The 13,056-nt window shown below is 48.1% G+C and overlaps 1 pseudogene; it reads left to right on the plus strand.

Annotated features, from left to right (window-relative positions):
• The window catches only part of LOC120647478, a 46,820-nt pseudogene that overhangs the window by 26,384 nt on the left and 7,380 nt on the right, over window positions 1-13,056 (plus strand).

Here is a 13,056-nt window from a genome sequence, read left to right on the forward strand (position 1 = left end):
CATTAGCTTGGGCATAATATGGAGATGATCTGATTAGCTTAATTCCCATGTCATCGGCGAACTTCCTGAATTCCTCTGATATAAAAACCGATCCTCCATCGGTTGTAATAGATTGAGGAATCCCAAATCTGTGAATGATGTGCTCTTTGACAAAGCTCATCACATCTCTTGACGCCACTGACCTCATGGGCACTGCCTCTACCCACTTTGTGAAATAATCTGTAGCAGCTAAGACCCACTGGTGACCTTTGCTAGACGACGGGTTGATCTGACCAATCATGTCCATGGCCCAACCTCTGAATGGCCACGGTTTGATGATAGGATTCATTACTGATGCTGACACTATCTGAATTTTGCCAAACCCCTGACATGCCTGACATCCCTTGTAATATTTGAAGCAATCTTCAAGCATAGTGGGCCAGTAATAACCCGACCGCCTAATCAGCCACTTCATCTTATGAGCCGATTGATGAGTACCGCAGGCTCCTTCATGAACCTCATGCAAGAGCCGATTTGACTCTGAAGGTCCCAGACATTTAAGCAGTAGTCCTTCCAAGGTCCTGTAGAACATGTCATCCCCTATCAGAACATACTTCATAGCCTTGAGTCTTATCCTCCTGGGTGCCCCCCGAGCCGAATCCTTCAAGTAATTGAAGATATCGGCTCTCCAGTCTCCGGGTTCTAGAAACTGAACCTCTACATCGACCCCGTCGGCCGTTTCCTTGTATCTAGAAGCCATCTGGGCCAAATCATTGGCTTCATTGTTCAGAGTCCTGTGTATCCAGTGGAAATTGATGTACCTGAATCGTGACATCAACTCACGGCACTGCATCCATATCGGAAAAAGAGCCTCGCTCTCACATCTATATTCTTCCGTGAGCTGAGAAATCACCAGTTTTGAATCTCCAAAAATTTCCACCGCTTCTGCACCAGCTTCGAGGAGCAGTTCCATCCCTTTGCGAACGGCTTCATATTCCACCAAATTATTGGTGCATGGGGCAGTCATCCTGATGGAGAAGGAGTAAGTCACCCCTCGAGGCGACACCAACAGAATTCCCACACCGCACCCATCATCACAAGCCGATCCGTCAAAAAACATAGCCCAAGCACGAATAAATAGTGCAGCAATATCAGTGCTGATCCTGTCTGCAACAAGATCTGCCAGTGCCTGTCCTTTGACTGCTTTCGCAGGCTGATATCGGATATCGAACTCTGATAATGCAAACATCCATTTTCCAAGCCGGCCTTTCAGGACAGGAGCCGACAGCATGTGCTTTATGACATCCGATTTGCATATGACAATTGTTTCCGCCGAGAGCAAAATATGACGAAGCTTTGTACATGTAAAGAATAAGCAAAGGCAAAGCTTCTTGATTTCAGGATACCTGGTCTCGGCATCTAACATGCGCCTACTGAGGTAGAAAACCACCCTCTCCTGGCCGTCGTGCTTCTGGACTAACACCGAAGCAATGGAAGTGTCACCCATGGATAGGTACACATAGAACGACCTATCTTGCTGAGGAGGAACCAACACTGGAGGCTTTGACAAATATTCTTTAATTTCATCGAAAGCTTGCTACTGTTCTGCTCCCCAGCGAGACTCATCATCGGATTTGATCTTCACTAAACCCATGAACGGTTCAATGTGCCCAGACAGATTAGAAATAAATCGTCTGACAAAGTTAATTTTACCGATGAGCTTCTGCAACTCTTTCTTCGTGGTAGGCGGCTTCATCGTTTTCACAGCTTCTTGACTCTTCAAGCCGATCTCGATTCCCCGTTCGTGCACCAGGAATCCCAAAAATTGACCGGCCGATACTCCAAAGGCACATTTCTTTGGGTTCATTTTGAGCCCAAACCTTCGAGTCCGCTCCAAGACTTGACGCAGATCTTCTAGATGCCCCCCAGCTGATTTGGATTTGACCACAACATCATCAATATAAATTTCTACCAGTTTGCCGATGAGATCATGAAAAATGTAATTCATGGCACGTTGGTACGTTGCACCGGCATTTTTCAGTCCAAAGGTCATAACCAAATATTCGAACAAGCCGACTGCGCCTGGTACTCTGAATGCGGTCTTGTTCACGTCTTCTTGCCATAAAGATCTGGTTGTAGCCGGCATTACCGTCCATAAAACTCATCATTTTGTGGCCGGCAGCTGCGTTGATCAATGTCTCTGCAACAGGCATCGGGTATTCGTCCTTTGGCGTCGCTCTGTTGAGATCTCTAAAATCGACGCAGACATGCCATCGGCCATCCTTCTTTTGTACCGGTACCACGCTAGAGATCCATTTTGCATATCGGCACGGCCTGATGAAACTAGCATCCAACATCTTCTCCACCTCTTTCTTGACTTCTTCTAGGACTTCGGCCTTCATCTGACGTGCTCATTGCTGAAACGGCCGAAACCCTTTCTTGAGTGGGAGCCGATGCTCGACGATGCTTCTGTCTAGACCGGGCATTTCAGTGTAGTCCCATGTGAAACAATCCCGGTACTCATTCAGCTGTGCAATCATCCCCTCACGCAAGACCGGATCCAACTTTTTGCTGATAAATGTCGGCCGTGGCTTATCCCCAAGACCGATGTCAACCTCTTCCAAATCATCAGCTGACATGAACCCGTATCCCAGCTTGCCGTCGTCTGAGAAACTAGCTGCGAACGCATGTGAGTCTTCATTATGCACAAGATCAGCGGCAAACACAGGGAGATGACAAGAAAAATTATTTGGCCAACCGCATGGGCTGGCCGCTTCTATACTTCCATTATCTTTCGAAACCAAATAGTCGATGAGTGGCCAACTGCCAGAGCAGGCCATCGTATGTACATGATGTGACAATTCCGACCCCAAATAGGATTTTTCTATTTTTTGGGGCCGGTCGCTGGGACCGGCCTCTCTATCTCTATTACACCCCGTAGCATGCCAGGATGCGTCTACTCTATGAGGCCAGTGGATAAGACCAGCCTCAGTCCGTTTTTTGTCGCTTCGATCCGATCACAATCTTCCAGGGCGATCCCTGAGATCGGCTCTTGCCCTTCTGCATCCCAGGCATTCATGTCTGCGAGCAAGACCTCGCTGGAGTCATCTGCTCATACCACCTCCACTTCATCGCCATCCCATTGGACGAGATACTGATGCATTGTGGAAGGGATACAACAGTTGGCGTGAATCCAATCTCTCCCAAGCAACACCGTGTATGTACTCTTGCTGTTGACGATGAAGAATGAAGTCGGGATCGTCTTGCGGCCCACTATTAACTCCACATTAAGAACCCCCATTGCCTCTGACGGTTGCCCATTGAAATCATTGAGCATCACATTGGTCTTGATTAGGTCGGCAGAAGAATGCCCCAACTAGCGCAGCACTGAATATGGCATCAGGTTGACTGCAGCACCGGTGTCAACCAACATTCTATTAACGGGTTTACCGTTGATGAAGCCCTTGAGATACAGCCCCTTCAAATGTTTGTAGCTTTTTTCCTTTGGCTTCTCGAAGATGATCGGCTGGGGGCCAAAATCCAACTGTGCAACAGGCAAATCCTCCGGTTGGGGTGCCCGAAACTTTGACGGGAGCACGAACACCATGTTCACATCAGCCGATGGCTTCTCATCGGCTTTTGTCTGCTTGGGGCGCCACTCTTTTCTTGGAGGGCGCCTTTCCACCCTTCGCGGGTGCTTGACTTGTTCCGCGAGATCCGGACGCACCTTCCTCAGCACATCAAGGTACTTTGCTTCTGCCTCTTCTAGATTGCGCAAGCGCTGCACTCTGCGCTTCTGCGAGCGATTAAGCCCGTCAGGACACCACCATGGGCGATGGTACCTGTCTTCTTCTTCTGGCTCGAAATCACCCCTGGTCGACTGCTCAACATGTTCGTTGTGACGCACTTTGGGCCCCAAACGTCGAAACACCGAAGTATCGCCTGACTGGCGTGTCCGAGGCCTGCACTCCAGACAATCATCTATAGTGGGCAATCGGCTCATGCCAGAATTCCAGCAGTACCCGAAGAACGGGCAATGCCAGTGGTCGCGTACAGCCTGGCGCCTTCCCAGCGTCCTCCCTGTGCAGTACTCGTACTCCTCTTCTTTCGATTGATATCGGCGATGCAGCTTGTGCTGATATTCATACTTTTCCAGAAGCCGATCAGAAGCTGGGAGCTGATTACGGATGTGACACACTTGCTCTTCAGTAAGATGCTGTCGCCCTGGCTCATTTTGATCTTGGGGCCGTTTGCCAGAAACGGCCTCTCTCCTTTGCTCATCACGACGGCGTACAGGCCCCGCCATGTTGATCTGGAATGAAAAATTCTGGCTCGTGGGAGTGAAGTCTGACAACTCTACCACGTTGGCTTGTGGGAAGGGCTTCGTGTCGACCTTCATCGTGTGTTGAGCCAGAATTAATCGGCCTTGCTCGATAGCCGATTGGATCTGACGACGCAGCTCCTTACATTCACTCGTGGCATGAGTGAACGAGTGGTGCCATTTGCAGTACAGCCTCCCCTGCAGCTCTTGTGCGGTTGGCAGCTTATGATTCTCTGGGAGCTTCAGCTGTTTTTCTTTGAGGAGCAGATCAAATATCTGCTCTGCTTTGGTCACGTCGAAGTCGAAGCCCTTCACAAGCCCCTGCTGTTTGACCCAATTTCACGGGACAGGGTTTGCCCCCCCGAGTCCACTCTGCCACGGCCACTTCTTGCTCCTCGCTAGAGTCATTAGATTCATCCGCCTGGGCCATGTTGACATGGCGCTTGAACTTGTCCTGGTACAGCTCAGGATGGTAAAGCTCATATGCCGTAAGCTTCTGCACCATGTGTGCCAGGGAGGTGAATTCCAACTGAAAAGCCAGATCCTTGATCGGCTTAGCGAGTCCCAGAACAGCCAAATCGACTGCCTCCTTCCCTGTGATGCGCGATGAGTAGCATCGGTTCTTGATTTCTCTGAAGCGCTGTATGTATTCCGACACAGTCTCTCCTCGCTTCTGCCTAACTTGGGCGAGGTCGGCAATCCCAGCTTCAGCAGCCTTTGAGTGATACTAGGTATGGAACTGATCTTCCAGCTGCCTCCAAGTTCGAATTGAATCTGGAGCCAATGACGCGTACCATCCAAAAGTCGGGCCTGTAAGAGATTGGCCGAAGAACCGGACCCTCAGAGGATCCGATATTGAGATCATCCCAAGCTGCGTTAAGTATCGGCTCACATGCTCTATGGAGCCGGCTCCTTCTGACCCGCTGAACTTGGTGAACTCAGGAAGCCGATACTTGGGAGGTAACGGGATCAAATCGTAGTCATTTGGATACGGCTTGGAATAGCCGATCGCTTTTCTCTTGGGCAGGATGCCGAACTGGTCTCTCAGTATTGCACTGACCTGCTCCACACTAAGAACTCCTGGGGCCGATGGCTCAGCACTCGGCCTGGTAGCGTACTTTGCCAACCACGCTTGTTTCTCCGCGTCTGCTCCAGAGGCTCCTGGGTTTACCAACTGCACCGAGCGTGTTGGGCTGACGCTGTCAGGAATGTATGTGCACGTGTAGCCGTGCGGGATCTCCTTGGGTGGCTCGGTGAGGAACTGGCCTTCTCTAGGATCACCGCCGATCTTGTGGACGATGTAGATCGGCGAATTCTACTGTCCTGCTGCCGCGAGCGAGTAGGACACTGGTGGCTTGGTTTGTAGTGCAGCTTCCCCCCTGTGACTCCCCTGGGTTGGTCCCGACGGGGAGTACTGGTTCTTGATCACCTCCTGGACAACGCGATGTGCCACGCGCTCAAGCTCATTCACCAGGCTTTCTGAGTGCCGATGGAGCGTGTGAGCCACCATGTAGTTCATCTCCTGGCGTAGGGCCCTGGTATGCTCCTCTGACGGCACAGACAGATCAACGTTGTCGAGAGCGCCTTCTGGTGAGAACCCCTTCCACCTGATGCCATGGTTGCGGGTCCTCTCAAAAGAGTCGATGAGATCGGCTTCGAACTGAGCTTTGGCCTCATCGTATTTTTGCTTGTGTTCCAGAGTCAGTTCTTCATACGTGACAGGTTTGGTGACCGGCAGAACCGATGCTTGGTCCTGAGCTCCTGTCATCTCTGTTGTGGGCGTTGTTGTTGATGAATCTCCCACCGGGCGTGCCAGGCAACACGAAGAGCCGGGAGGTTGCCGGGGCGCTGGCAGGCACTGCTCCCTCGTCGACGGCCCGCAATTCCAGCACACGCCGCGGCTTGTGAAGACGCAGGGCGTGCCACCTGACCTATACCCGATCAGGAAGGTGCGAACGTGCTTGCAACGATTTGCCTGCATACACAAACACGTGGAAACATAAGTCCGAGCCGTGGTCGGCTCCCCAGGACGACTCTTGCATCGGCTTTAAAGAGCCGATCGAGTCCCGTTGTCAGATTGGATCTGTTTGCATCCAGATATCGGTGAATAAAGCAAATAACTGTAAAGTTGCTTCAATTAAATCTAACTAATCTAATCCACGATGGTAAAAGCTTCACCGCTAGATCGGAACATCCTACACGTGACTGGGCCTAATGAACGTAACAGATAACTAAACCATAACCCAAAACAGAGGCCTAAGAACTAGCAAGAGCCGATTCCCGGATCAATTCCCTGTTAAGACTAAAGCAAAGCATCTAACACGCCACCGGATCATCCAATCCGTTTGCAAGGCCTAACCTAGCAGATATTATGCCAACTCTTAAAAATAAGAGCAAAACATAACAGATCAGATCTATTAGACATAAAAAAAGCAGGACGTTGTCTTTACGCAGCTAACTCTATACAACAAGAGCTAGTATAAGATGATGGCATGATCGCGTAAAGACAACATGATATTCGTAAACAATAAGCAACAAAGTGCGACAGATCTACTAAAAGTCATGCTACGAACATCAGGATAACTAGCATTACTCGCCATCAAAAACGCTTCAGTACGAGTAATACCAAGGTAAAAGCAAGAACAACGCTGCCCTGATCGCGAGAAGGGATCAGGGCAGCATGGCACTTACTTGGATGAAACCCTAGGATTAGGGGTGACGATGCGCCGAGATTGTTGTTTGCGAGACGTGATGATGTTCTTCTTTCATGAATAACATAGGGTACATATTTATAGTCCGGAGACTTGGGAAACAATCTAATTCTATCTTGTCCCGATCGGACTCTATCTCTAATCTTGAACTAAATCTAAAGATACATGGCCCATGTGGCCCAAATGCTCACGCAGGAGCCGATTTACAAGCCTTCTTAATCTTCTGCTGTAAGCCGATCTTGCTTTCGGCCCATAAATTAAGCCTGTTAATTTATGGCGATAACACATATCCGACACCCCAAAATGTCCCATCGAGTTTTCCATTCTCTAATCTTTGTCCTTGATCAACCACACCCAAAATGGAGTCGTATCTCGATTTCTGTGTTGTTCGTCGAGGCTTCACTATCTGCACCATTAGCTCGGACGACCAACACTGTTGCTCAACCCAAATGCCATCAACGGCCCATCCTTTTTTGCCTATATCTTTACCCTTCTTTCCATCACTCGAATTCTATCCATCAGCCTGATGTAATCTCCGCTTTTCTGTATGTGTGCGCCATGACTCGCTGAACGAGTTCGGTACGACCATACATGCTTGACCTCATCGTACCACACACGTGAGCTAGCTATTCGCTCCATGCTATTTTAGACTTTGTCACAAGATCAGATGGCCCTCGTTGCAGTCCTCAGCATACACGTCACACAAGCCCGACCATCTGCGTTCTAAAAAAAAGGTGCGGCCTGCTCGATCCTTCTCCTCCTCTCTCTCTCGGATCCGCTCTCCCCAGTACTGGTCATCCAGCCTGTCCTACTTGCCAGCGCACCGAGTGCCGCCTACAGACTGAACCTTCTTAGGCCCATGAATGAACCCGCTTCAGCCTAGCCCAAAACCGTTCGGCCCAACCTGACTCAATGTCGCAGCCCGTGTCCAGTGCCAGCCTGCCAGGGACTTGCACCGCCGCCCCTAGAGTCCATGGTGAGCATGCCCAGGCTAGGGCTACGCGCCTATAAAGGGCGAGCGCTCGTGCCCCTGCGTACCCTACTGCCCCACGACCCCCCTGCATCGCCCCTCTCGCTAGGCACCAGGAACGCCGCCGCCTCCCTCCTGAGCGCGCCCCCAGCATGCGCAGATGCAGCCCTGCATCACCCGCCCCAGCCTAGCTCCACCGCCGGCCCTAGGCCATCGTTGCTCTCTCCCTCGAGCACACGCCTGCGGTTATGTGCAGAGCGACGCCGCTTGGGAAGTCCCCCAGAACAGAGCCGCCGGTGAAGCGGAACGCCGAGGCCGAGATCCAGTTCTGCTTGCAAGGCCGAAATCCCTTATCATCCCCTACGTGCTTGCGAGGCTGCAATCTCGCGCCCCCAACTTGCATCGCCGCACATGCCTCCACCATGACCAGAACCGGCGCCGCCCACCAAAGCTCCTCCTCTTGCCGGCCAAATCCATCTGCCCCTGATGCGGGAAAGAGGTAAAACGAGTTTCCCTCCTCCTCTCTTTTCCCCTCCTTCCATGGCCTCCCAAGCCCTCAAACGATAGTAACAGGAGCCACCAGGAGCCCCGTCCGCCATGACCAGAAGGTCTCCAAGCTTTGGCACAAAACCCCCCAAAGAATCCTGTAATCTATATGTTGTTTCTTGTGTCTTATAATTCTTACCAAAAACCCCCTAGAACTATTAGACCTTTTGAACCCAGCCCTAGCCCCACTCTTTTACATAACGAACCCCATCTTTTGGTGCTTTTGCGAGCTCAGTTTTCTGAGTCTTGTGATAGTTCCCTGCTAACCCTCGAAGTCTATAGTTAATCGCGACTAGATCCTTTGATCATCGTTTTGGCCATAGATTTATCGTTTTAGATCCGTTTTTGATCGTTCTTATTGCGTTAGTCTTCTAAAAGCCTAAGCTATCATTTAGTAGTGTCGTTTTGCCATAGTTCTTGTTTTAAAAAATTAATATAAATTTAATTTGATTAATATCCTTTCCTCTAGCGTTTCTAATTAAAAACAAATTAGAGTTTTAACTCCAGTTTTCATAGTTAATGCTAATTTGATTAATACCAACTTAAATATGTTTCCAATTATAATTTGTTAGTTCAACATAAATCCTATAAATATATGTGTTTAGATGCTCTCACATATCTGTTCTCTAATTAATTGTTTAATTAGTGAAATTTCTACATAGACAATTATATATAAAATTTGACTAAGTTTTACTTCATTTTTCTAAACGCAAGTATAATGTGAGTTAATTGTAATCAAGTCCTTTTCTTTTAAAAGTCCTTTACATGTGCTTTCTAATTAAAACAAATGAAGCTCATAGTTTCTTTGTTAACACCAATCTTTCGATAGTTGTGTCTTTTCAACCGTAGCTTTGTTTCTCGCGTTTCTTGCGCCTTCGTAAGGATAGCAATGAGCCCTATCCTTTAATGCGTTCTTTTTAAGCCTTTCTTTTGTTTTGGTGTATTGTTCATAGTTGTACCTATTATTTGCTTTGTATGTTGCCCGATGATTGCTTCGAGTAGAAAGATCGTGGTTTGAAGCTTAAAGAATCAAGAAGCTTGTATGAGCAAGAGCAGAAGAGCAGTAAGAGTGGTGTTAGGCAAGTGGCCCTAACCATACTTCTATTTATGCTTTTTACAAGATTATATGATTTAATTAGAATATGGAGAACCACCCAGGAAAACAGTACAACCACAATACTATATGGCTCTGGTCTTGGCTGATTAATTAGATGAACTATATGTGGTGTTAGGGTGGCTCGTTTGGTGGTGTTTGGGCTTGTGTCGTGGAGCAGGTGAAGGAAGCTGTGTCTTCTAAGGGACTGCAATTGTTGGGACCAACACTTACATATAGGAATTCTTTGTAAAGGCCTCGTAGCGTCCCTATGCAATCACACCTCGGAAGTGTGGTATTGTGCCTGATCAGCACATATGCGTGGTTGATTTCAAAGTTCTTCGGAACTTTTACGCGAATTGTGGTGAAAGTGTACAACCTCTGCAGAGTGTAAAACTGATATATCAGCCGTGCTCACGGTCATGAGCGGCTTGGACCCTCACATGATTAATAAACTTAAAGATGGATTGAAATCATATTCTGGTTATTTCTTGTGGTCTTGCTGAGTCCCAACCATAAGTGTACTCACCCTTGTTTACTGCTGCTTAGAAGAAGTTGATGTGAAGTCTTTTGAAGATGAAGCTGAGTTCTAGGCGTACGCAACCCCCCAGTCGATTGCCTGTGAAGTTTGAAGCCTTCATTTCCAGGATAAGCTGTATAACTCTGATAGTCTTTTAATTGTTGTAATTCTCTTTTACATGATATTGTTACTGATTATTCACTTATAATGTCTCTATATGTATGGAACTTGATCCTGGCATACATATGGTTATGTATTCGGTTTTGTTCTTAAAACTGGGTGTGACAGGTTGGCCGGAGGTGGCATTGGCGAAGAGCTGCGGCGAGGAGGAGATGTTGCCGGGGAGGGTCCTGGACAAGGACACCAGGTTGCTCTGGTAGGTGCCGTTGGCCGTGTAGTTGCCGGCGCTGCCGCACACCGATCCGATCGCTGTGGCCCACCATGGCTGCTGCAGCAGGAAGACAAAGCAGCTGCTAACCACGAGCATCAAGATATTGACGACCGCCATGGCTGCCGATCGACTCTGCTTGTTGCTTGTTTACTTTAATCCTAGCTACGCGCTCCGTGAGAGAGGTTATTCAGAGTAACATTTTTGTTGCTTCCAGGCAGGCCAGGTCACCATTTACAGTCGCATGTACATACGTTACATGGAACATAAAATTCAAGAAAAATAAATCAACATCGCCCTCATCATACTGTAGTTGTCATTGTCCTGGTCTACTCGTTTTCTTACCATTTCATTCAGCGGTTTTTGTATAAGGCACTGCTTGGTTGAGTTTCTGGACAACTTTTTAGCGTGAAAAACCAGAAACACAAACAAATATAGACCTTCCTCTTTAGTTTTCGGAAAGCCAGAAGCCTGAGTTTATATGGGAAGTTGTTGAAAAGCTCAGTTTTCTAAGCTTTCCTAAGCTTATTGAGTCCATAAAGCTAAAAATATTTTGAAAAACTACTATTGGCTATTCAAGATGAAAGCTTACCTATGGCTTTTTACAAAAGCTCTGAACACTTCATCTCAAACAAACAAACAAACCCTAAGTCAGTCAACACCCCACTACTTTGAAACCATCAATCACGGCACCACTAAGTAATTCCTAGAATATTAATCAAACCATTAACTTAGTCAGGCCGGCCGACAAAGATCAATGAGTTATAGAGAAATGTGATACATTAGGTACGTAGATACACAGCGACAAGGACCTTATCTTTGATCTATAGTGCTGTAATTTAATAACCACCAGGAGGGTTCCCCCTGCTCAGTAATTACAAATACCATTGCCTTTCAACAGGATGCACATCAGCTCATGGACAATATAAATCCAGACCCTTTAGCTAGGTCTAGGTGCCATTGATTGGACGTGTACCTAATTGTTGCCAACTGCCATGGCTAACGACAGCCACCGCATGCTTGGAAGGAGCGAGAGATTTTATTCAGCTACTTTGAAAATGACCAGTAGCGCTCTAGCCTAAGAGGGGGAGGGGGTGAATTAGCCACTATTAAAAACTTAGACCTATGGCTCCAACTATTTGCACAATATTAAACTAAAACATGCTATCTTGATGTGCAACTATGGTTGTTCTAGTGTGAAACCCCTATCCCAAAAGAGTTTAGCAACCTATAGCCTTTTTTTTTTGAAATATTAGCAACCTATAGCCTTTCCTATCAAGAAACTACTCTATGAAAGTAAAGGCATACAAATTGCTAGTATGAAATGCGGAAGCTTAATGAGCGGGATAGGAGATAGAAAACTCTTGACGCGAGTGTTTATCCCGTGGTTCGGTTAGCCACAAAGGCACACCTACATCCACGTTGTTGTAGCACTCACTAAGAGTATTGCTACTCGGCCACCAAGTCTCTTCCATGAACATAATCACGGTCACCTTGGCCCCGGGTTCCACTAAGGAGCTTCTCCACAAAGGATGGGGGTCTCCACATCCCCCGCACAAAGTGTCTTCGCCACTCCACACCAAGTCGGAGGGTCGATGACGTTGCCGGCGAGCTTCACAGCTCCAAGGGGCCGGCGCACCAAGCTCTTCTTTTTGGTTCACTAAAGAACCACAGCACAAAGGCTCAAGGCCTTGCAATCTCACTCACTAAAAGCTAATCCTTTACACAACACTCTCAAAGTGTGCTAAGGGCTAAGGATATGATCACTATGCTCTTGTATGGCTTGGAGGTGTTCTTGAGTATGTGTGGGAAGTCCAGCAACTCCAGCAAACATCAAATGGCCAGGGGATGCCATATATATAGGCCTCCAAGTCGTGGAGCCATTGCTCCAACGGTCAGCAAAAATCTGCGTACCATCGGATGAACCGATGCCTCTGCATGGGGTAGCGTCAGTTCATCCGGTCACTCTCAGACCCGAAGTAGCCGTTGGCTTCTCTGACACAATTGCAGCAGTTCCAGGGACCATCGGTTGAACCGATGCTTGGGGTGTCGGTTCAACCGGTCACGCACAGCAACTGGACTAGCCGTTGGGCCTCCCTCTTCTGCTGACGTCAATGCACCGATGCTATGCTTCGATGCCTCGCCGGTTCAACCGGTGCTGAAGACTTGGCTCCTGTGCGCTTGACATCATCTCTGGAACATGGTACGTTGAATGCACCGATGCCTATCTTGAAGTCGTCGATTCAACCGGTGCTTCACTTGATCTTCACATGATCTCCAGAGGCGCACAGACTTGTGCCAATAGCCAGGCTGTCGGATCATCCGACAACCATCGGATGCACCGATGCCTATAGCATCGGTTCTTCCGGTGCTACTGATTTCAGTAGAACTTGTCCAATTCAGCGTTTCTTTGAGTTCTTTCTTCGTATTTTGCTTTGCATGGCCTTTTTACTTCATCCCTGGGATCTAGAAATGTTCACTTAACAATACCATTAGTCCCATTGATTGCGTTGTCATTCGATCACTAA

Source organism: Panicum virgatum, chromosome 1K (genome assembly GCF_016808335.1).
Source record: "Panicum virgatum strain AP13 chromosome 1K, P.virgatum_v5, whole genome shotgun sequence".
Classification (NCBI taxonomy): Eukaryota; Viridiplantae; Streptophyta; class Magnoliopsida; order Poales; family Poaceae; genus Panicum; species Panicum virgatum.